The sequence below is a fragment of the Balearica regulorum genome, chromosome 5, assembly GCF_011004875.1.
Source record: "Balearica regulorum gibbericeps isolate bBalReg1 chromosome 5, bBalReg1.pri, whole genome shotgun sequence".
Classification (NCBI taxonomy): domain Eukaryota; kingdom Metazoa; phylum Chordata; class Aves; order Gruiformes; family Gruidae; genus Balearica; species Balearica regulorum.
This window is the reverse complement of record NC_046188.1, coordinates 67,259,991-67,286,659: the sequence shown is the minus strand read 5'-3', so window position 1 is coordinate 67,286,659 and position 26,669 is coordinate 67,259,991.

Here is a 26,669-nt window from a genome sequence, read left to right as displayed (position 1 = left end):
CCAAATCTCCCAAATCCTAATACTTTGTTTTGATCATAGTATTATCTTTCATTGTTGGCAAAGGGATTTTCCCAGTGCTCCCCTCAATTTCTTAAATGTGGTATGAATCCAGAGGTATGATCTCTGAGAATTTATGCCCTGAAAGAACAAACAGCGTAACCAAAAGCTCCATTTACAAATAATGCTGGGCAGGCAATGACTGACCACCCAGCAATCCTGAGAAAGCATGTTTCGTTAGAACATTAGCTTGAACAGAGGAAAGAGAACATACCTGTGGCAAAACCAGGAAAACTGTAAAATTCTGCCTCTAAATCCATTGTTTCTTGAACACAAAATATCTCGTTTCATTGTTTCTTAGAGTAAAACATACTTCAGTAGTGAAGTATCTAGAGACCACTCCGAAGTGGCCATCGTTCTGAAGCACTGCCCCATCAACACGGCGATCCAAGATGTGCCAAAAGCACACGAAAACCAACCATGAAACATTCCCGCCGAGACTAGTGCTGAAGATACCTATGCTAGACCTCAAAGAAAGGTACATGCTGCAAGATTTGCTCCTCCACTGTTTTCAGAAGCATTTAATCGTCACACAAAGCGTAAAGTCAGATGATGTGGTTTCCTGGTCCTGGGGAAGGTGGGGCTCCTGCGAGCAGGTGGCCATGGAGGTAATTCCCATCCACGATCCCTCCCGGCTCCAGGCACCCTAAGGGCAACTCTGCCAGCATCCAGCTTCAGGAGCAGGGAGTAAAGCAGTAAGCACAGAAGATAAGTGAGAGACTGTCATGCCAGAAGATTTCTTCTGCACCCTGAAAAGGTTCTCGGAGCCATCTTTTGCCACTGTAAAATTCACAGAATATAGAACAATCATGATGCCTCAAAAATACTGAGCAAACAGCAAAGAAATTAATTCACTTCACTCTTTATTCAGTCATGAGTCTGGGTGAAAAGGTATCTTCCAGATATCTCTTGTGTCCTCCCTAAAAACAGTGATTACTTTGGAAAAATTGATAGATGTTGCTTTTTCACTGACATATGGAAACTGATTTTTAAAAAAAAAAAATTAAAAAGTGATCTATTTAAATGAGTATGAAAAGTATATATTATCAAACCACACGAACTCCCCTCAAGTCCTCACACACAAAAAAGAGGAAAACACAATAGGCTAATTTCTAAACAAAGGGTTGTACGTTTTCCCATTTAAAACTGTTTATAAAAACTAAAATCCAGTCAAACTATATTGAGAGTGAGAAACAAGGGCTTTCATCCATGCCTCTTCCTTCAAGCATGCCTTTTACCATCTAAGAAAATCCCAAACAATAACAACAAACTAAAAAGCCTAAACTTTTTGGCTAAGTTTCCAGCTGCTAATTTTGTCTGTCATGAGCTGCTATTGTCAATCCGAGGGAGGGAATTGTTCCCAACTTTGAAAAAAAAAAAAAGTAGAAGATGCAAAATACACTCAAAGTAACATCTGTGTTTTCTGATTTTATTAAAGCATTTTGTCTTTGTTATACAGAAATAACAAAACACTGAGCCCTTCCCATCAGTATTCATGACGTCTGCCTTTTCATACAAAACCCTCTGAAAGAAAATTCCCCCTGGAAAAAAAAAATACTTTCCTTATAAAAAAACAGATTGTGAGACAGATGATTGCATTGTTTAATCAAATTTCCATCTGAAAACTCTTTTTTTAGTTTTAGATTTAGCTCACCCAGTAAGGCACAGGCACTAGGAAGCACGTGGAAGTATAAAGTAGCAGCTCCTCCATTTTATTATCTCCCTTGAGCTTTGCAATTGGCAAATGAAAAAGAAAGTGAGGAACAAAAGTAGTGGACATAAATTAAGCCCTGCTTTTTAAAGTTCAAACTGAATTTTCTTTATTTTTCTACAGCTGTCAGATAAGCAGGGTAAAACCACTAATGCATGTTTAATATATAAAAACTCATAATGTTCAGTAGTACGACCTCCATTGGAGACATTAGTTCAGGCCAGTGAACTTGGAGCAAGCCAAGTGTGGAAATGTGGAATTGGGCCAGTGACCCCCACCAGTGCCTGTCATATCTGCTGAAAGCAAACTTGTCAAATATAGAAGGGGCAGAAGGAGAACAAGAGTATCCTTAAACCAGGGAGCAGCAACAAAGCAAAGATGCCCATCATCTATCTATTCACAGTTGCCTGTTGTTCAGCAATGGCTCTGGCCGTGTCAGGAACAAAAAGTCTGGTTATAGCCTCAACCTTTCAACCTTGGCCAGTCTGGGGGGCCTTTCACTTCACAGGCTCCCCAAAGCTGATGAGCCATCATAAAGCCATGATATGCTCCTTGCTGTTATCATCTCTTCAAATGCGCTCAGTACCAAGCAGAAGAGGAAGAGAGTATTCCCAGGACCGCTGGCCTGCCGTAAAAGAACCACTCTTCTTCCCCTTCAGCTACAAAAACAACGTTTAAAAATAGTTGATCGGTTGTATTAATAGTAGTTCCTTAGGATTTTTTTTTTTTTTTAAATATAAATCATTTAAAATATCTGCCTTACATCCCAACACAGGTTTTAGTTTACTCATTGTATGCTTTTGCTTGAGCTTTGGCTGTGGCCTGTTTTCTTTCTGTTTTCCCGGTTTCATTTAGTCATTTTTAATCCTTAGCAAAACAAGATGTCACTGCAAGGAAAAGCCCACCATGAGCATGTGATTTCAGACAGGGGACCAGTTAAACCCCTATCATTGTCGGGAGAAGACAGAGAACCTGCACTGACATTTGTAAAAAGACCAAGAAATTTGTAGGACACATCGAGCTCTCACATCAGCAAGCTTGGATGACCTTATTAATGATTTACATTGCTGTTACTGAGAAGAAAAAGTAACACTTCCCAGTGCCCGAAGGTGTTCGGTACACAGTGGTAAGGGTACAATTCAATGCTCAGACCTGACACCGTGCTCTGCATGCAGTGGGTGCTTAAAGTTTCCATGACAAATCCTGAACTACCAAAGTCTCGGACCCCTCTGGATGCCCTGCATCTCTCAGACATCCTTTCCCCTGTAGAAAGCAGCAACGTCTGCCTGGCTGGCAGTACCCTGCCTCTGCTGGGTATTGAGGACTCCAGCTTTCGACAAGCTCAAAGCTCCTGCGCTTTTTCCTGGCATTGGGTGCTGCTATCCTTGAACGACTCCATACTGTAGCACCTTGTCTCTTTGTTAGAAAAGCCTTGGAAAGCACAATATGACTCTAGCTCAGCCACATACCTCTCCCCTTCCCCTTAGTGTCACAGCATCACATCCTTACATTCCTGCAAGGTTATTCGGCAGTGTTTATTTCTCATTTTCAACGTATTGCTTTCATGACTATTCTGTATTTCTAATTCTCCTGTTGAAAAAACATGTTGCTAGCAATATGTTGCAAGCTAGTTACCTGATTCTCTCTTCAGCGAGGTATCAGTCGCTGCTCTTCTGTGAAAGCAGATCTCTGGGGGCTGTTTCCACCTATGACTCCCGATAGTTACCTGTCCTACCTCTCTAGTCACACATCAGCAATTTTGCAAGATGTGAATGAGCCTTATTCACTGGGGAAATACCGTAGTTCTGCCTCTCTAACACAAGAAAGTCTGCTGGTGCTTACCATTTCCAGCTCAAAAATATCAAATTATATTTTCTGGTTCTGGAGGGGGGGTCTATGCAAAAGAAAGAAAGTTTGATTGCAAAAAAGAAGACTTAGTTTTATCCTCGTCAATATTAATTCCTGCAGATCAGATGACAAGCCTGATACTTCTTGCTCTACAAAGCCCTCTTTGAATATGTCCCCAGTACCTTACACTGTACTGTGCAGACTGCTTACAGGTTTGGTTTTGGACACATTTTATCATCTTAAAGATAAAGTTATACTGTGATGATTTTCAGACTCCTTGTGTCACGTTCCTAAAAGATAACTTCTTAGGACAGTCATTTCCAGGCTAGGGATTTTTTAAGAGAAGAATTAAAGATTTTAATTCTAATTCTCATTTTGTTTATTCTATTGTATAAGAACTTGAGATAAGTAAACTTTAGTCTTCTGAATGAACTGTACTCTACCAAAACACATATCTACAGTGTTTGCAAACACAAACTTGAACAAAACACATACTGTCATGTGTATAACTTCTGGCTTCGGTCCCAGAGAGGTAGGTAAGGTGAAAAAATCAGGCTAATGTACCTAAGAATAGATATCAATCCAGAGTTTTAATTAAATTATTTGTGAGTGCCTCCTCTTGAGTTAACTTTGCACACTTGAGAGTAACCCCAGTTCTGTATCCATGAGGAACTCTCCTGCTGGGATATTCGAGGGCAGAGTCTTAATTATGCAGTAAACTGAGCTACTCGACACATGGGCATTGGAAAAATATGGGGTTTTTTCTTTCAAATCCCTAGGAAGAATTCTGGAAAGATACCAAAGAATTAATACTATTTATATGACAACTAGAATTTAAAGTTAACAATTACTGTTAACAACTGTAATGTTAACTACATGTTAACAGTTATTGTAATGTTACATTATTACTGTAATGTTAACTGTATGTTAACAGTTATTAACATATACTGTTAATAACTGTTAATGAGATGTGTTAACTCTAGCTCCTGCTGGGTCAAACACAACAGTTAAAATCTAACATCACATCAGAGTATCACACCGAGAATCGTGTCATTTAAGTGGTGTTACCTTTTCAATAAACTCTATAGCCAAACAAAAAAAAAAAAAACCTATGACTATAAACCAATCATTACCAGAGGAAGGTTTTGTACTACAAAAAAATGCAGAAAAGTAATTTCATAAGTGCACAAGTGATATATTCCTTACACACTACTTTATTTCCCCACAGCAATCAAGTTTTCTGAATGACAAAAAGGAAATCACAGATAAGCCCATCTAATGAACATAACCTGTATTTTTAGAAAAATTCTGGGAATGTAATTAACAAAAAAAATCATCTTATAAATGGATTCCCTTAAAGTAAACTGTGTTGACCATGGTTGTCCTTCTGCCTCATTACTACTTCCTACTTTAAAAAAAGAAGGGGTAATTATTGAGTACTGTCAAACTACTCACAACTTCACAAGCCCTGGGGATGATTTCAGTGCACTCAGACTGGTGAGATGGACCTTAGTCTGCCACCATTATCTCCAAGATACACGGCCCCGTTGTGGAAAAAAACCCCACAAGATGACCTTTTTCCAAATGTGTGCTTTCAAGTAGGTATGATAATATTAACATGGAGCTTAGTTCATAAGTTATCATTGTTATGATGTATATTATTTGTTATGCTTATTATGAAGCTTACAGATACTGCTGAGAACATTGGGAGGATCCTGAGACGGAAGACAATTGGTTGGAGAAGGGGACTATGACTGGCAGTTGGAGCTGGAGAACAGACCGAGACACATTTGGCTCTCAATTCAAACGCAGTACCTGCAACTGACGGTGTGCATTAAGGTTTTTTGGGTGCTAACGTGCCAGACAGATATAAACTGAGGGTATAAGCAGACATGGTGAGACTGAGCTATCATATGGGCTTAGGACTCAGGCTAAGGAGACTCCACCAAAACATATCTAGGGTGATAAGCAGGAGTTGAGAACTGACAGAACTGGAACAGATTAGAGAACGTAGGCCAAAAGAGAAGCTTCTAGATGGACAAGTGTCAAATTGGCACAGGACAACTGTAATGCAGTTCCCACCAAAGCCAAGCTTGGAGATTCACTGCTATTGATAAATATCTGCAAACCTGTTCCACTACAGCTTGCTGTTATGGCCAGAATTTCTGCAGCTTGACTAGTCTATGCACTGCATTTAAAACTTCAAGCCATGTTGGTGAACCTACGGTTGTCTCAGAATGCAACAGGTGGGAGTTTTAATTATAGATATAGTTTGCTTTTTTTAAATGTAGAAAGTTACAAACTAAGTTATGGAAACCGTGAAATAGAGAGGTGTTAAAAAAAGGTGGCAAGATCAAGTTCTCAGAATTCAGAAAGCCTGAAAAGTCAGAATTAAAGGTGGCCACACAACCTTAATTGGACTCTCTATGAATGGATCTGTATGAACAAAAAAATCATCTATCCCACTAGCAAGCTTCTAGCCCTCTCATTTATTACCTTCCAGCTGATCAGGCTGCAAACCTGAGGTTTCAGTGCTCAGTTCAAGCTCCTTTGTGCATGGGTCTGTCTTGTCAACTGAATGAAGCAGAAACCCTGTAGAAAAGCCGTGTGTGATCATGCCATTAAATACTTCATCGTGTTACATCTACACAAATGGAGCCAATTCGTGTTCAACAGACAACCAAGCTCAAACCTGGCATTTTTTAAAGCCTGAAAGCTTGAGTTTGGCGTGTTACAGTTAACACCATTTTGTGTGCATAGCAGCATAAATGCATACTCCACGGCCTTGTCAAGCTGTAAGAGGCATCCCTTTGGAGGGAGAGGATTCTTTGACCACAGCTCTGGTCACACAGCTGGGGTAGTAGGGAGTACTTGGCTCAATTTCACAAGTCGTATGTGTGTGTGCCCTCATTTTCCTTTGTGTTTTTGGCTCTGCCATCCAAAGGGTCAGAGTGCGTTACTGAACCTAATGAAAACCTCCCCACATCTGGACAGTCATCTCTTTTACTGCTAGTGGTACAGATAAGAAAACAGAGGTTTACTCCATTTAAAGGTCACAATGTGAGTAGCACACCCAGAGATGGGACTCCCTTTTCCAGGGAGAATTATAGATAGCACAATTTGGAAGGTTTTGTGATAGTCTTTTAGCAGATCACATTCCCCCACACCCTCCTCTACTCCCCCTCAGATTTGTTTTCAGTTTGCTTTTCTGCTTGTTATTTTTGGGGAATGAGGTGGGAAGTGCTTGTTTGTTTGTGGAGTGTTTGGCTAGGTTGGTAGCATACTTGAGTCATTTCCCATTACACTGATATTAAACATTCCTGTAAACCCTAATGCCTTTTCCTATTATGTTCCTAGCTCATTGACTCCAGGTTTTACTCTAGAAACTATTTTCTTTCTGTGCTACCTGTTTATCCACACTGCAGACCTCATCAGCTTTCAAGAAGATCCAGTAGGCGAGTATTTGAAATATAGGACAAAATATGGTAAATTCTTGGGGTCTCAACAAAATAGATGAAATTCGAAACAGTGGTGTTTTATGAGGGCTCATATCTCACAAGGGTTGCAACACTTGATTTAGGTTTTTCCCTAGCAAGAGTTACTTAGCTCTTTTTTCCTGCAAAGTTATCTTTCTTGGTTACTTTTAAGGTTTGGTTCTATATCTGATACAATATATTTTTTATAAGACACATTTATAGGTCCATTTCAGTGTCAAATTTTTAAGACCTTGTCTTGCAAAGTGGTTTATCTTTTATTTTATATTCTATATTGACAATCAAAAGGTCAAACTTGTCTAATAAGAACAATAACATTTATCTGCATGCAAATGGTTTTTTATGGTCAGAGTTCCTCCACGTATTATGATCAAGTCTTTATTATGACCGCTCTATGGTGTTTGTTAGTAAAAAAAAGCATATCCCTTAGGGGGAATTCTATAAATTGTCTGCCCATTTTGGATGTACAACCACAGTTTGGACGAGATCTGCTTACCCCAGGCCCATTAAGCGGCTCTGAAAATACTTCAGATCTCTTGTACGTCAGCAGTTCAAATGCCAAAAATGTAATTTTTCTTTCTGAGCGCCATCTCCTCGTTTAGTTAGTCTCTGCTTCTCCCCTGTACCACAAACACATATCTCATTAGACTACTTAACATCCATGTTTAATTATCCTTAGCAGACTAAAATTTGCCAGTTTCCATATGGCTGATCTGTTCAGTCTGCCAGATTTTTCATTATTTATTCAGAAAAAAAAAAATTAGCAATTTACAAAAACAAATTCTTTGTTTCCCCACAGAAAGACCAGTTTCTATTATCTGAGCCAAAAAACTAGATCTAAACAATATGTACAACAGAAGCAGATGTAGCTATTATCGTGCGGCCTGGTGCTTTGAGAAAAGGGACCGCATGAGTAAAATTAATGCATTAATACATTTACTTCAATGCATTTAACCTTTTCTACTTAACATCACTCAATGTTATTCTTTCGAGTGTAAAAAAATTTAAACTTCTTCACCCCGTTTTGCTGGTCTGCAATCCCACCACCAGAACCCAGCATTGTTATGTGTATAAAAAGGAAAACATTGAGAGCGTGCATTTCTAAATATAGTCCGCGGGAGCTTTTGGCTCGTGAGCAACAATCTCTGTTGTTGTCAAATTCAGCATTAAACCAATGGATCTATTTTGTATCAATACGCTTTAATTGGTTTTCTGGATGACATCTCCACAGAATAATGCCAGGATCAGTAGTGAGTACCGGGGCTGTATTAGCAGAGTAAACATTAAGTTATTATGTCCCTTTCAGAGAGCACAAAAGTTACTCTAGCTTGAAGCCATATGGCCTAGAAGCGTGTTGACATATCTCAGCAATAAAGGGTTACGTTACAGAAGGGACCATGTCGCAGAGATCAGAAAAGCTGGATCGGCTACTTGACCAGTGTCACATCACTGAACCCGACGTAAAGAGCTCCAACAAAATGACATGAACTCATCTGCGACCACTGTCTAGGAGCGGAGACCTTTAACAATGGCAGCACCTGCCAGATCGCCGTTCTCCTCCCCAATAAAGTCACCAACAGCCCCCTCACTGTTCCGTCATGTGCCTGGCACAAGGCCCCTATTGTTACCAGCCACTCTCACTCCAATAATTTCTCCTCTAAATGACACTGCACCACCACAGGTCATTTCAAGGGGACTGAAAAGAAAGATTTTGCATCTGTTTTGAGTTGTAGGCACCAAGGGGGAGGGGGGCTCGAAACCCCTTGATAGCTGGCAAATGGTAATAGCAAAATGTCTCTATTGTTTGCGTCTGAACAAACAACCATACTACATGAGAGTTTTTATTGTCCTCGAGGCAATCTGCCACGAATGCTCCCCTTTGCCCATACTCTACAAAGGGAGAGAAAAAAAAAAATAATCACCACAGTAGTCACAGTTAGGAAACCTTAGCGAGAGTTTAATGACCAGCTACCAACTAATGGATGGTGAGTAACATATGGCAGAGCTTGGCCTCTTCACATATTGATTAAAAATAATTTAAAATTTAAAGCCAAGTTTGTTTGACAAGGTTCCAGCTCCTCAGCAGCCACTTAACAATCTGAATAAATCTGAAGGGGAAAAGCTTAAATTCTAACCCAAGGCAAAGCAGAACAAATTCATTGTCACATTACATAATTGAATCTATTACATTCACCCAAGATTAACAGCCAACACTTAACAATTTTCTCCCTCTACCTAAAATATTTGCTGATGTAAACAGCAAAGCAACTCTTTGTAATATCTGGTAACCTTTTCAGAGTGCCTTTATTAGACTCTCTTTATTAAACACAAATATTAATGGCCATAATCAAGACCTGTTAGTCACATTTTAACCACGTAATATTATTTAACGTAACAGAATGATTCTATTCTTACATCCTCGAAGCACCACTCGAGTTAAATGGTCATATTTTTATATACATCTTTGTGTCCTTTTCTGGAGTGATGAATGTCAGAAGCTGGAGCACTTGAGATAATTGTTCCTACTGAATGGATTTAAATAAAGTCTAACTGGATTACTTTTTGTTTGCTTTCAAAACCAGCTACACACTAGAAAAGAGATCAGATAACCACGCAGAAATTACAGTACCTGTCTCTACCAAGACCAGATGTGCAGCTAAGATTCCAAGCAAATGAAAGGAACAAAAAAATGCTGGCACTGATTTTTAAATTGTGATTATTTGGAAAAGGAAAAGGGAAATGTTTCATACAGCCCAGCTATATACACAGTAAGGATCTGGATAAAGAGTTTGGATATTTGGCAACTGACATAAATTGGTGGCTAAAGCACTAAGTTGGTATCGGGAGGTCTGTAATCTGCTGCCGATTCAGGCGCTGAACGGCTCAATAACCTTAGCCACGTCACTTCGTCTCGGGCTTCTCTCTTACGCTCTTTGCAGTGGCTGCTGCAAAGCGTTCTGATCTCTGCCAAGCTCTACTCATTAATTCAACACGAGAGAGTGACCAAAAAGAGGGTTCGGAGACTTCTACTGGTCTTTAGCCCCGCTATGAACATGTTCCTTAGACGGCCAAGGGAAATGGCAGGTTTGAAAAGGTAAAAAAATTGTCTTTTGGAGAATGTTACACCCCAAGTACTCCAGAGAATGCTATGGCCCACCTAAAGCATTGAGCCAGAGTATCTGCAGGATTTCCACGGATTACCACGGATCAGCTGAACTGGCATGGTATGTAGGGAGCACAGATACTGACAGTAGCACAGATCACCTGGTTCCTGCAAACTGTCATCAGGAGACACAGCAATACCCAGGAGCAGAACTGGGGACTGCTTTTTCAGGTGCGAAGAAATGGCAAGCAATGGGAGGGAGGTGTTGGAAGGCACAGGACTGGTGACATGATGGCTTATATAAAAGGATAATGGCAGAAGTGATGGGGAAAGAAACCTTGTGTCCCTTTTTTGAGTAGTAGTAGCAGCAGCGTGGAAGTAGGCAGCACAAGGCTGAAGATGCAGTTTGGCTCTTAACCAAGAGGTCAGTTGATTACATGTTTTAGAAAAGTGACTTTAAAATATTTTAACGGGTTTCACTTGATTACATCTGCTTATTTATCTTAATTGAATTACTAAGATAGCCATTAAGAACTCAATTTATTTCGAACTCAATTTATTTCTAGAGCTTTTCTATTATGTCAGCACATTAGTACATGACAGAACTTTGAACAGGATTAAGGTACATGCTGAAGGAGACAGAAATAGAGCTCCTAAACTGCCACAGGAGTTTAAAGCTTACTTGCTTAAATTATTTTAAAAGAAAACCAACAACAGAAAAACACTGGATACCAAAACACCATCTTCGAGCACCTATGCATGTGTCAAAACCTGTCTAGCAATCGTGCATTATTAACTGCAGAGTGCTTCTCAGAGATAACAAAGAATTATTGTTGCATTTTACTGATTGGAAACTGGAATGCAGCAAGAGATTTTTCCAAAGTCACACAGGAAAATCTGTGTCAACACCCGTATTAGAAGTGAGATCATCTGGCTTCCAGCTCCATAAAGTCATCCTTCCTCTCCAAAATAAATTACTTTTCTTTTCTAATAATAAAAGCCACTACAGGAAGGGGTGGTCTTCGGTTTTTGTCTTTTAACTTCAGAAATATAAGGAATGACCAGCTCTCGTCCTCCCTGCATTTGGACTTCCTACATGCTTCCTGAACACAGCCAATGCACACTGAATGCAGGAAAGAAGTCAGCAGCTTCATTCTCCTCTCATTCCTTCCCCTTCATGCTCCCAAACAGCAAGCAACATAAATTAGGATTTGACTAAAAAATTAATCCTTGGCACACCCACTTCTTTTAGGTATCTTTGTGGGATCGGACCACATCCCAGTCTTTAGTGTATTTTTCAAATCTACAAGGCAAGAAGTACTGCTCTCCCTCAAGAGGTGGGGAACAAAAGTGTAGACTAGTAAAAATCAAACACGAAGGTAGGTTTTTGAAAGTAGTTTCCTAAATCAAGGCCAGTGCTTTGCCTGTTGGATCTGCCTTCATCTCAAAATGCTGAAGGAGATAACGGCGACTTGATGAGGACGCCAGGATCATCTTGTATTAACTCATATCAGCCAAGCATAAAACACCAAATGTATACAAATTTGGGGCACTATGGATTAATTTTGGTATGTATTTTATATTTGATATAGAATATGTTAGGTTTGGTTGATTTTCATATTTATGAGAAGTGTGCCACATTGGCATGAACACACAAACCACTTCTGTGGGACTGCAGCTGCTGTGTGAGCTTTCTAGCAGACCACGGGTATGGACTAAATGTCCACGGAAATTATTTTTTTCATGCGGTCATACCAAACATCTCAGAAATCTGGGATTTTAAAAGCAGAATAAAACTGAAGAGCTCGTAGAATGTACATAAATGCCTTCCACATAAAATATGCTCAGAACATCAAGTGTACCATCATTTCCTCCTGGGCAATTGTGTATTGCCCATAAACATCATGAGAGTTTACGTGCACACAAATGATCTCTGAACTATTTGTCATTAAAATTAATTAAAGTCTCCTGTCTGAAGAGAAGAGTAATACAATCTGGGTGTGCATTTGGAAGCCATTATGGACAGTCCTTGTGCTCTACGGTAGGGCACACTGCGGCCACGTGTCAGCGCAAGTGAGGAGGAGTGGAGAAACACATGACACTGAAGGTCAAGGGAAGGCAGAGGAGAAGAGCCGCAGCCTTTGCACTTCCCAAGGACCTTGGGTCTTTCTACCCAACATGGGGACACTAAAATTTTCATCATGGCAAATATTCTCCAAGAGGAAAGAAAAGATGGATTAAGAAATCCTCAGTGAACAGGTCCAATCCTGCAGCTTACTGAGCACTGCAAAGATCTTCCGCCTAGGAAGAAAAGTAAAATGCTCGGCACTTCCCAGGGAAAGTCAGGGAAGCACAGGCATTTGCATAACATTTGTAAAAACTGCTTCTGCCGCAGATATTTTAGGGCCGTGGAGAACTTCCTCCTCCTCCCTCCCTCGCCCCCCTTCTCCCAGCAGGTCGAGTAAAAGTCTGCTGCCTGAGCCCTGCTATCTTTCTTAGCAATCTGATTAACATATGGACACACTCTGGCTTACTAAAAACAGGAAACCAATTTGAAAGGCAAGACAAATATTATTTGCTTTCTTTCCATCTGCTGTGATATGTGAACACGCCTGCTTTCAGCAGTGATACAGGGTTATTGATTTAGGATATTTATAGTGTATATGCCATTATCAGGCCAGCTATCAAAGGGCTGTAGGAAAGGCTGTTTGACCCTACAGGCTATTTAAATATGTAGTCACTTAAAAAAAAAAAAGTCAGATTTTCTTATTCAAGTTGACAGCAACACTATTTCATGTCATGCCTAAAGATACTATTTCCTGCTTTGCCATCTAGTTCTGTTTGATTGCAAGTCAAATTAAATGTAATTGTTAAAGGTCTCTCCTGTCTGCATGGTGACCTCAATGCATTTCCAGGCTTCTGCTTTGACCCTCTGGGTCTGCAAAAAGCTGGTTTTCACAGCACTGTTGCCTTTTTAACCATAATCAGGCTGAGTCACTTTGCTAGAGGGAGCACAGAAAGCCAGAGGACCCTTTGCCATAAGCACAGACGAGTTTTAAGAAGTCTAAACCACCACAATAAATAATCAAACCCAATAATTCTGAAGTGGCCACAGATAACTATCTAAAAAGAGATAGCATGGTGTGCTCCCAGCAGTAGCAAGGGCCAAAATGTGAACTATTGGATTGGATTGCTGCTGAGAGTATATAAGCAATATCTTTCATAATAATATTGCATTCAATCCATAAACACATCTCCATATTGCTCAAGCCTTACCAAAAAAAAAAAAAAAAAAATCCAAGTTGTCAGGAGAGCTTGTTTTGCAACGTGAACTAGATTAATGAGACCCTGTGCTCATACAGAGCTCCATACAGCAATGGGAGGCTCTGACGAGGGACATGGTCTGCATGCACATATCACAGTGCCTCCCATAGCTGTAAGCTAAATGTGCACTAACTTACAGAAGGCTTATACCCATCTGGTCAAGAAGCAAAGATATAATATTAAATATGTGTCCCATAAAGACAGATCAGCTTTAGGACACCCCATACTTACAGGGAAATTCTCAAGACTGACCAATATTTTCCAAAACTTTTGCAAGCATGAATTCATGTCCAGGAAAATTAAATTTTCCTAATTTGCTGATCCTTCACACCTCTCACACGGTTAATGATTCATACCACATATGTTCTGAGATACAGGCAGATTTCCCCTATTTCTATTTCCCCTTTCTTAACTCTTTCCATGAATTGTCAAGTGTTGCCATACAAGCCAGGGTCTGGCCCCTGCTCTGCCGTTTTCCTGGGCACCCAGCCCATCACCTCATGGAAGATCCTCTAGCCCAGCAAGTATTCTTAGGAGAACGAGCACCTTTTAGGAATAGATTAGTATGACTGATGGTCCTAGAAGTACTGGGCTGTTTATGTGACCATCTGTTGACCCTTCCAGCCCTTTTTCTCTGTCCTTTTAAGTAGGAAAACCTGGAGAAAATTACAAGGTATTGAAATATAAACTATAAATGAATATATGTTATTTATTAAATAAAACATTAAATAATGACCATTTGTGAATCTGTAATTATGGATAGAAATTAGATATTGAACAAGTATTTCATGTGTGTCATGCAGATAAAGCACTGAGCTGAGACACAAGAGACCTCTATGTGGTTCTTGCTTCTACCAAGGACTTCCTACAGTCATTTAACTTGCCTGTCAGGGTTGTCTCTTAGATGTAGGTGACTTTCTTAAAGAGTTCTTGGGCAAAAGAATAAACCCTGCCCTTTCCCTGTAACTAGTACAGCATTTCTGCTGTTGGCAGTCAGAGGCCTATGTTAAACACTTCTGTACAATATTAAGGGACATTGCCTCCTCACTTCTTCCTTCTCTCATCTCACTTTCTTCATGATTTAGACTCCTGCTCTGCAAAATGAATGTGATGCAAAAAAAGGAACAAAGTTAAAGAAACCGCTCTGTGAAAACTAGGCTGGTAGCTTTCCTCAAAGGAAAAAAGGCTGTGGGAAAAATATGCCTATATCTAGCTGGCAAAAATGATCTGCAAGAAAACATTGCATTTGCCCACTGATGGTTGAAGTACAGGCCACTCTTAGATCTTAGACCTAGGCACTCCCTGTGCGTTGTCATCAGGTCCCAGGTGACAGAACTGGCGCTGGAACAGTGAATGAACTCAGCTTGATGGAAGCCTGGATCCTTCAAAGGATCCAGAAAGGTCAAACTAAGGCAAAGCCCCTCTAAATCCCCAAATCTGGAACAGAGGCAGGGCCTGTCAGACCTTCCCTGCCATGAAGGGTTTGTGGACCTGAGACCTTCACACAAGAATGAGTGGGACTAGCTAAGAGAAGGATGTCTCCAGGGATTGAGAAGAGAACACAGTCAAAGAGGATGGGGCAAGGCAGAGCAACGGTAGCTCTTTGCAGCAATGGAGAGAAGCACGGATTTTCAAAAGCACGTGGCTTGAGGTAACGAGCAGAAACTGAAGTCTGGGAAGCAATTCTTTGCCTAGAGGCTGAAGAAGCTACAAGGCGATGGCAAAGATTTGGTTTAGTTTCAATTGATGCATGACACCACTTCAGTAAACTCCCATCTGCGGCAGACAACTAGCTAGCAAACATCTGGCTACAGTTTTATGGAAGTCCAAGAAAGAACAGAACTAGCAGCAGGGTATGAAATCAGCTGGGGTTATACCATGTCATAGTTTTACTCAGATGTAACAGGGACCGTTGTGAGTCACTGACAGAGCAGCACCCTGGCAGGACAATTGCAACTCTGTGCACAGTGTGTTTCTAAACAGCCAAGGGCTGTGCTTGGAGTTAGTCACCGCATAGACCCGGCACTGGCCTCCCGTCTAGAAATGAATGTTGACTGTTTCCAATTTTCACTGTCCGTTTCTTCCACCTTTCACCTTCCAACGCATCTTGCTAGCCCCTCATGCACAAGAGGGTATAAGGATTGCAGTCTTTTGTAATAATAAGCATCATTTGCGACGAAAGTCACAGAATGAATTTTCAGGGTCGGGTAACCTTCATGTCTCAAAGGCTCTAACACATTACCACAGGAACTGCTTCTCCTGACCGGAAGAAGCATACAATAGGAAATCTTGACATCTGGAAGAGCACATCTGGCAAACATAACATTCTCAAACTAGCTAAGAGTCCTTGTTAGTCTTTTACACCAAATTATTACCAACTTCCTTGTGTCATGTTCTTTCTTTACAAGGTGTGCCCATATCACTCACGTTTATCCTGTTGAGCAGCATCAATTATATAGTTATCACCTGCTTATCTGTGGCACAGTGAAACTTTTAAGATATTCCTGTTGCTGGTGAAAAGTCAAGAGATTTACAGTGAGTTGCTTCCCTGTTGTTCAGAATTATATGTCTGTTGAAAATATCCTGTCCAAGCTAATAAAAAGAGCATAGGAAGGAACATAAAATCTTCCAATTCAGGAAGATTAAACCAATCTCTGCCTACAGGGGATAGGAAGAAGCCCTTATGTATATTCAGACCTACTTGGCATGTTTCTCTGGAGCATTCTAGGGTTGTTGCTGTCAAGCATAACACAACATGCCCATAAAGGAATCCCTAAGATACTTTTAAGCATGACAAGACCATCTTTCACACATGGTAGAATAAATTCACAGGAAAAATGGATGTCTCTAAGCAGTTAGAGAGTCTGTCAAAACATTGTGGTATTCAAAAAAAAACCAACCCAACCCCAAAAAAGCTTCTGCAGCCTTTTTACCAAAGTAAATTGATTTGATCTTCAAAGGCACCTCATTTGCTAAGTCGCTGTGACTTTTTTTCTGTTCAAGCCCTTGTGATCTTTTCCACTTATCAAGCCAAGCTTCTCCCCTCCTGGCCCTACAGTTCTCTACCAATGTAACTCAGAGACTACCACTACCCCAGGGCTTGGATCTCTCATGGATCCTGCTCTCCACTGCCTTCCATGCCCACCTTTCATTCACTGCTGCTCTATCTTGCCAGCACTTTGCAAATGGAACTGTACCTCTGTAATTGCTGATAAATATCTAGCACGATGTTTGCTGGCAAATAACCAATACATAAAATAACACACAGAAATTATGTCTCCACCGTCTTGCGTACAGCAACAAAACATACTGTTATTGCTCCAAGCATATATCAAAATGGGCCAAATCATAATGTTTTTGCCACTTTTTTTGGACTCTTACTTAATCAAGCTTTCTGTTAAGCCAAGAACAAAGTAGAACTTGAGATTGGATGTCCCCATGCCTGCTCCAACTACAATTATTTTTTCTAGATGGACTTAGTTGAGAGGAAAGGAGTTGTATTTACAATATACTGTGCATCTGTGTAAAGTTCAAATAAAATTGCAATAACTATGTGATGCTGACTGTCGATTCACAGAGCCCTGAACTGACTAAATGTTTGGTTTTCACTCTGCAACCCCAGGTAATTCTCCTCACACATTACCTTCAAGTATCCGTGCCCTGACATTTCAAGAAATACTGAAGATACTTTCCCTAACTCGATGTGTGTTCCCTGTACAGACAGAGGGCATTTCACAGGAGTCGGTGGAACAGAAACATAAACAAACCCCGGTGCCCTGGTCAGGCCTCCAAACCAGGAATGCCAAACACCTCCCCCTGCTCTCTGTCACTGATACCTCCATCCCCATGGGTCACTGCTGGTGGCCACAGCTTTTAATCACATGCTGGGCCTCCAATGATTTATCACCCCTTAATAGTTTTTGTGTTGAAGATTCCCAGTTGGCAGCTCAGCTCCCCTTCCCCCCCCCACCATGTAGGATTACCCAAGAGCATCAAAACCAGAGCAGGAAAATATACTGTCCATGTGGAAGCAGAACTAATGCTGTTTAAGCAAGCTATCTGTTACTGACAGGCGTTTTTAGCAAATAATTAGTGACACCCATAAAAGCTTTTAGGAATTATGCAAAGGTTACAAAGTTAAGACTTAAAATCTATTACAGTGTTTCCAACAGACTGCGTGGCTATCTGTGGTTCTCTGCATAATGCAAACACAGTCAGTCTTGCTTTCGATAAATTCTTGCTATGAGATTCAGTTTAGTTTTCAGCCCCAAGTTGCTTCAGTGGAACTTCCTCCCAACCTACAGCGAAGAGAAACACAGTGCACAGGAAAAACTCCAGCACTTACAGAGTGCCAGCATGTGTCATGACATTTCTGATCTCAGTACGTAACCAAGATTTGTCTCATAGCAAACACCAAGGCAGCATTTTTCATCCACAAGTCTCAAAAGTTTCCTGCACTTACCTCCATGTTTCAAAGCTGAGCTGACTTTCCAATTCATAGTGTGGGACTCTGACTGAACCAGGGTTAAAGCCGAGCTTCCTTAGTCCCCAGGAAAAAGGCTCTGCGACAGACCTGGACATCTCTCAGGAACAAACTTCCTCCACTTGATCAGACTCATTGGGAAGAAATGGTTACAATTCCACTTTGAACAAAGATTAAGGAACTTCAGTCCATACCAATTCCTCGCACCTATATCTCGGATTCTAGCAAGAAGGGATTCTTCCCACTTTCCCGAAGAAATCCAACTTGTCAGTCAAGTATCTTGGAGGGAAACTCTCTGGCACGTGTGGGAGGTCTCCCATGACCCAGATTGAGGACGTAGCTTCAACGTGTCACTGCTCCCTTCCCACCCAGCTCTCACGCTTGTGGAAAGTGGGGTGACAGCAGGGAAAATGGGGATGGAGATGTGCTCAGGTTGCACCCCGGCACAGACTTGTGATGGAGCTGGGGGACGCATGCTGACGTTAAGAGCTAAGACATGCAGGTGCCATGTTTTAGGTATAGCTTTAGCATCTGCCAACATTTTAGAGGTTCTTTACTCATACGATGCAAGCAGCAGTTGTTATGCAGGTAAGGTGTATTCTTGATACTTTTAAACATAATCTCTGTGGGCTTAGTTTCAATGACACTGAGCGCTCATAGCCATTAACAAAATCCTACCATTCTTGGTCATTATCATCTCTAAAAATAAGACTTTTTGTTATATGTAAAGTTATTATCTGTAAAACAGTAACTCAGCACATAGCTAAAGATGTCTAAATACAAACATGCTTTAATTCATAAAACACAACCTGCAACACTACTTACAAACAAGGGTGCCCATACACAACATCTAACTTACCCCTGAAAAGAGGCAATCCACTTCTAACACAGGATTACAACGCAGGCTGCCTTCTCACATCCAGCAATGCAGATCACAGCGTGATCTGTGGTGGAGAAAAAGGCAGGGAAGGATGACAACTAAATACAAGTGTTCAACTGAATTGCTCACACACGGTATATAAATAGCATTTTTGCATTATGTCATATAACTCCCATTGCCCTGTATGGTAACAGGTCCTTAACAAATAGGTGTATGTGAGAATGAGGGCAGGCCAGAAGCCTTGTAAAGCAAACTGCTTCTTTCTTACACTTTTACCACTTGCCATAGGCTGTGATAGAAGTGCTAAAATCTAAAGCTAATACACAGGAGGTTTGTTTATTGCATTGTATGGACCAAAGAAGAATTTCCTGCATATGACACTGAAGGCAGAGCGTACTAAAATTCCTCTGAAGTCTGCAGAGAGCATTGAACAGACCCTCCTCTGTATTAGCCTTTTTCTCGCATATCTGTGTTTCAAATTTTAACACAGCTGTGAAAGAAAAAAAAAAAGGAACACCAATAACCTCGCCAATTGGGCATTCAAATGTCAGAGACAAAAGAAAGTTTGGTAAGGAGATGAGTTTGCTGTGGGCAATGACTGTGTCAGACAGCCAATGACATCACTCCCTGTGCTGTCTCCATCACGATTTTCCAGAACAGGATTACAGTGATGACAGATTCCATTCCAAAACTCCCAGCCAGCTCTTTACATAGATGTTAGCAGAACAAAAGCATTACATGAGATTTCCTCTCTCCGTCAAGCAGCATTTGATGTTCTCTAATCCTCACCTTGGGAAAAGCATTTTAGAACCATATGGATTTGCTGAAATCACACAGGATGTCCTGTCTCATAGCTAAAACTCATGAGTTAAGGAACCTCTATGGGGCAGAGAAGGCAGAGAAAGTAGATCATGTATTTTATTTCCAAGAGGGCAGGGATAGCCCCCAAAGCTATGCACATCACCATCAGGTGCAATTGCCACACGTTCCATAGAAAACTGTCCTGGCAACTTAATGGGGCGTAATGGGGAGTGGAAAACCAGAGAAAGCATCAACACTATCTGCTGTATTAGGGAATTCTTCAGTAGCCAGAAATGAGTGACAAAAAAAAAAAAAAAAAAAATTCTTCTACTTTAATCTTTAAAAATTCAGTCCTCCACTTGTACAGAATTTTGACCACAGCTGGTTGACTATGGAAATGTAGGAACTCACAGCACTTGACATTCAGATGGAAGCTTTCATTTAAAATTAATAAACAGCATTTTCATACATTTTAACCAAAATTGACACAGTAGTTAAGAATTTCTGTTAAATTAACCTACTGCCATTTTCTAATTCAATTATCTATTGAATTTTAGCATTGGCTATAAGCTATTCGATTAATACTTTTACTTTGTGTGGAAACTCAGTCTTGTTTGTATCTATTGCCAATCATATCTTCTCAAATAATGTTATCAGCATCAACTGTCTGCAGTCTGCCGTGTCACCCTTGACCTGAGTAGAAATTTTTTCTTCTCCTTCATGGAATGATATCCAACAAGGAGCAGTTTAAGTTGCATTTTCAAAATTTGATGCATGCGGTTGTGCACATAACATTTATCCCATTTTTATGCTCTGTATATGAGAGGAATGATCAGAAGATAAAAGCAAATAAAAATAATAGCAGACATTCTTTTAGAGTTACTATTTCTTATAATTAGCCTTAAAGTGCTATAGCTCTATCTTTTTCTCAGCCTTCCATATTCATACGGCTCTCCGTTGGTATTCAGTTAATGGAAAATCAAAGGAAGTTTAACAGGTGTTATTGTAAAGAACCCTTTACACTTGAGACAACTACTTCACGGTCATTATTTAAGTATGTCTTGCGGTTTGGAGCCACACTTGAAAGTTTAGGTTTCTTACATTACCCAGCACTCCGTTCCCTGCACCAGCCTCTTTTATTGACACCAACGAGGACAAGCCGTATGTTTCGGATACGAACTCGCATGAAAGCACCTCCTAATTCAGAACTAGCAATTGATTCAGGCCCATCTCTGCTTGTCGAATAATTCTTCTTTTGTCCCCTGTTGTATTCCGGGTGTATTTTAGTATTTCTGCAGTGTGATGAAATGAATTTAGATTAAAGAGCACAGCTACGGGCATGCTGCCCACCCCAAGTGACTCAGGCACCTTCTGCTTTGTTGCAGTGACCTCCCAAGTCCCCAGGATTTATCTGTGTAGACAACACAATCATAATTCATCATAGTGCAAGGAATGAGCAATGTATCAGAAAACGGTTTGGTTTTTGGTTTTGTTTTTACTTTTAACTGCAAGCAAAGAGTTGCACTAAGAACGTATTACATTGCCTGGCATTAACAGGCATGTCACTGCAAGCAAAAAGAGTTTCACATCCTGGGTAGTTTGAGAAGCAGACAAATACCGTGACTGTCTTTTTCTTCTTGATGTCCTTGTATAATTGATCTTGAGCTAGGAACTTTGCATTCCAGCAGAAGCCTGGATTAAAAACCTAGACCAACAACAGTCAGCCATCAATCTTGAGGCCATCTATCCTATCTGCAACCATTTGTATCAGCCATTAGCTATTTAGTAACTCTAAGTCTCAGGGAGAGAGATCACCTTTCAAAGAGAATAAATGCTCAGTGCATATCCCCATTCACCCCTCCTATTCTTTTGCTAATTCCCATTTATTACTCCCTCAGCACTTGCAATGAAATCTCATGCTTATTACTTCAATCATATTTGTACATCACATTACTAAGCATCAGAAAAGAACTAATAGCTTTCTTTTTCCAGATACCATTTCCTACAAAAATTTAAGTGTGAATTTTCCAAAAATATTGCAGATCAGAATGCAATGTTTAATAACACCTCCAGCATACATCCCCATAACTACTTGCTTCTCGTTTATATTGATTTCTCCTCACACCATTCCTGAAGTGGCACCGGGGCTGCAGCGTTAAATATACCCTCACTATAAGGGTTCTTCCTCACTGAGAAAGCAACATAAGATGAGAGGTTAGTTAATATAAAGGAGACAAAGGCCTTGTATCCAAAAAAGTTGTCTCTGCATAAGATCCTCTTTTCTTCTTCAGAAATTTTGAAGTTGTGTTTTTCTGCATCTGAAAATACTATCATTTTTAATACATATATTTTACTAAGAACACATTCCAAATTTTCATTGAAGTTCTCTTTCTGCTATACTCTAGTTCTCCAAACATTCTGTTCTGTGACCCCTTTATCATCACAGACTACATCTCCCAACAAGACTGTATCTCTACACACACATACAACTCATAAAATAAAAAATGGCAAAATGCTCTTGGGCACCTAGCACTTCCATCAAAGACTGTCATGCCAGTTACATTTCCATCTGAATAATAATAGTGTCTTAAGTTAGGAAACTCATGGGACTTGTTTACATGGATATGACCATACGACAGGTTTGCATGATTTACAGCAGAGGATACAACAGGTTGATGGCTCCTGCACAGAACAGACAAAATTATGTTTTGCTGCCAAAGTGTTGGTATAGATATACGCTATGTTTGTCAAGAATTTTGCCCTCGTCTTTCTGCCAGCAAAGCTCAGTTTCTCAGAGCAAATGGCAGGGAGAGCACACCCTGCAGCCCTGGGACCGCTCTTGCTCCTTGATCGCAGCAGATCTTGCCTGCTCAGAAATGTGTCATCTGCTGCAGGTTTATGTCTTCAGCCCAGCCGGGGGTGATGGGACATGCAAGAGAAACACTCCAGGGAGCTCAAAAAGCTGTCACCAGGACAGTCCAACTCGGAGAAGTCTGTACTCCGCAGTGCCTGGTGAGAGCAGACTCCTGGCCTTCCCACCTCTGCCGAGCCCCTCGCCGAGGAGAACGGGGGAAGCGCTGAAGCAAGGCACAGCTGAGAAAGGGCTCAGCCCTGGCAGGTGGCTGCACTCTTCTTAATACCCTCTTCTTGCAGGCAGTCATGCTGCACTCATGCGCAGACCAAGGACCAGGAGAAGGGATGCCCATCACCGGGTCCTTTTACTGTCCTCGTTCCCACTGCCTCTCCCCAGGCTACTCCCTGCTCTGCCCAGTCCCCAAAAGAAGCCCCGTCAACCGGGTTTCTGTCTGCAGTTGTGTTAGGATTGCAAAAACTCAGCCTAGATTTCTGTTTCTCTGTTTGTACTTATGGAAGAGAGATACTATTACACGTTCCTGTGATGAGATAGACTCCAAGTCAGCTGTTCACGAGTGCATTATCCAACGCATATAATTAGAACGTCAACATACAGCATACCTGGCCTGCTGTACTTCCTAAATAATTATATTACTCAAGCTAATCTGAATTGTTTAGGTAAAATTTTCCAATTGTTAGCACTCTTCTGAGGTTTTCCCATTGGAATTCTTGTTTCTAAAGAGCAACAATAGACTAAAGGAACTTTTATTACTTTGGGACTGGTCATTAACATTGTCACATTGTTTTTTCTTCTTTCCAGATAACAATCACAGCCTCTAGAAAATTATTTCTTTTTCAAGTACATTACACTGAAGATCTTCATGACCACAATTTTCAGGGAATACGCAACAGTTATTTTAATTAGCTCACGATTTTTCACTTAGTGCACCTTGCTCAATGATTCTTCTGAAAGCACCCCGAAGGCACCGGCAGCACAGGGAATAGCACCTTGCTGTTCAGAATGCATCTTCTCTACTCGCAAGAGAAGTGATACCAAACTGCACACCTTCTGGCAGGCACAACGCCCCTGTCTTCATCCTGCATCTCAGTAAACCAAGGCACAGACCAATAATAAATCAAAATGCCTGAAGTTAATCACATACTCTAACTACATTTCTAAGGCATAAGGTTCACACCACTTTCTGTAAAAGCTAACAAATTACGTCAAGAGATGCTTTTGAACTTTTTATAGATTGAAATTAATCTGATCAAGCCCATGAGAGATTCAGTTTTCAAAGTCAAGGAAGACAATCTGGTGTCCAGTCATGTCAAGAGAGTGAAACCTTACAGACCCTTCTTAAATTCCTAGTCTACACAGTTCATATTCTTAGCCAGAAGCAGCAACACTGGAGTAAAAAGGTATACATTATTTGAACTTTTTCTAATATAATAAAGCAAATTAATTTATTTTTTTAATATAACAAGCACACATTTTCTGGCTAGCTTTACTTTAAAAGCATTTCATATGCACAATTAAGATATTAAGCACGGGCCCAACTATGTTGTTGAGAATTTAAGTGTGCCAGTACTGACAAATCATTGGCGCTTAACAGTTCTGCCTTTAAAATCATCATAATTTGACTTCAGAGCACTGCAAAAAGCTAAAAAAAGATTTTAAGAGTTGGAAAATTACTTTTCTTTCCAGTCTGTTCAGAGTACTGTACGTTCATTGTAGTTTTGAAAGCAATGTGACTTGTGAAACTGGCAACTTTCCCATCCATAGCGTCTTAGAGATGTTTATAGCACATGATATTTTAATTGCCTGATGACAAAATTATTTGGAAATAGATCAGTTTCACAATGCATTTGCTTCATATTTTAGACAAAAAGTATGAGGTTTGAATAACACTAAGTTCTGGATATAAGCCCAAAAAAACCAACACAAATGTTAGGGAAAGGTGTCCATAATCCATCACCCTTAATGTATCCATGAACTTATTGCATAAGCTTAGGTGTTGCTAGGGATTCAAACTGGCCCGTAACTATCCAGGCACTAGAGATGGGCATCCCGGGTGAAATCCATGGTGCCTCGTTAGGGCCTGAAGTTTATTCTAGGCCATGTCTTCTTAAGGGTGGTCTTCTCAAGGGAGCAGTGGCTGTCAGGGACCAGCATTTCTTTTCTCTGGTGAACGAAACCCTAGTAACTTCTAAACAACTAGTCTTGTTTAAAATATGGAGCTACTGAACAAAGACGACAGAATTCCTCAAGAAATTTGAGTCATTTTACAGTCAGATTACAATAATATTGTCTGATTCGCATAAACCAGGCCACAGAGGTTCATCCAACAGACAAACTGATTTTTTGTGCTTATGTGGAGAAATGCTTATCAAAGAGAGTCTCTCCCTTAGCCCACAGGACATTGATGAGATCTGAATGGGCTTTCTGCTGCCTTCTGAGCAATGTTTGCCATCTTTGTTTTGCTGTATAAAACTCTAAAATGGCTTTGGATATGCGAGCTTGCGGGACTGACTTCGACTATGTTGCATTCATAAACCTGGAGTCTTCTGCTTTATGGAGACACTAAAGGACATGACTGTGCAGACAAACTCCTGCAGTTTTGGAAGTCACGCCTCACTTTCTGTAAGCACATACATATAGATAAGCCAATCTGTTAACCCCCCACCAACAGATTTGCTGTTAATATCCCACCTTTCTAGCAGGTAGTCAGAAAAGTTGACTAGCTTGGTGAATATATTCAACAGAAAGTGGAAAAAGAGGAAAACATTTTAATCATTACGTTCTGCTGCAGCTTTTTAATTAGGAAGCTCTTTCCATTTCCTAAGTTTGTGTTCGTTTTGTTTTTTAATTATCTTATGAGTGCACGTAGGCAACCTTACAAGACAAATTGAAGTTAAAAATAAGGAAAAAATTCTCTTCAATACAGTCCACAATTTTAGACTCTTGAAACTGCTTATACAGTATCTCGTATGTGCAAAGGCTAATTTAATGAGCTAACGGATTTTTTTGGTTTGTTTTACAAAGCATACGTAATATACACTGTAGTTAATAGATGTACAACTCAAGACATCTGATCAAAGTTCTATTAACTGCGCTTGGCAACTTGCCAATTTAGGTCCTGCTGAAATATCTGCAAGGAAATCCTCTTATGAATATGAACCTGAATTGTAGCAGCTGAAGATCTAATCTGTAGATGAGTCTCTCATAATGATCTGTATATAGAAAAAACAAGGGCCCCACTGCTAAAGTGGAATTTTACTGGAATATTGCTGCAGAAAAAGAGTTACACCGGTGTTCCTTACCATGTTAGAGATTATGTTTTGTAAATGGTGACTGACCCTTAACTGTACCAACACTAGTAGGTGTCACTATAATTTATCACCTAATGGGATTTCCTCTCTGTGACTTCCCTGGGTCTGTGGCCTTGTTTATCACTTCGGTAGCGCCTGTAACAAAACGTGCACGTATATTCCACAATGTACGTCACATCCTTACAGGGAGCGAGGGTAGTCAGACACCCTGAAATATGGAATGTGCATTAGCAAGCGTGGTCCATAAAATTTCAAATCCTGAGATCTTTTAACAGCCTGGCAGATTTTCCCATATAGCTTTCCACATTCCTAGTGTAACCCAATACAGGCACTGCAGGCTGCATGATAAACAGAGACTCCTTCAGGAAGTCTTGGGAAAGTGGAGCCTCAGAATATTACACTTTGCTCTAACTATTCCACAGGTGACTGTTAAGACTGCATTGCCCATTTTTTCAACTCAGAAGACAGAAAAAGTGATAATGGGACAAAACAAGTAACTAAAAATGTCTGTTAATGAACTATCACTACCCTCAAACACTATCTTTTATGGAAAATAAAAATACTTCAGTACTTTCCAATCCTGGAAAAAACAGAAGCAGCGTTTCAGCAGGCACATGATTTAATATTGCTTTTGCATTAGGTGCACCGGTGAATTTTATTGTAAAAAGCGGTTAGTAATACCTGCAAACCATGAGAAGTGTGAAAGCACATTTCTACTACTTGACTCACTTTATTTCTTCTATTTACCAGCTGTGTGCTTGCCAGCTATAACTTATACATATATT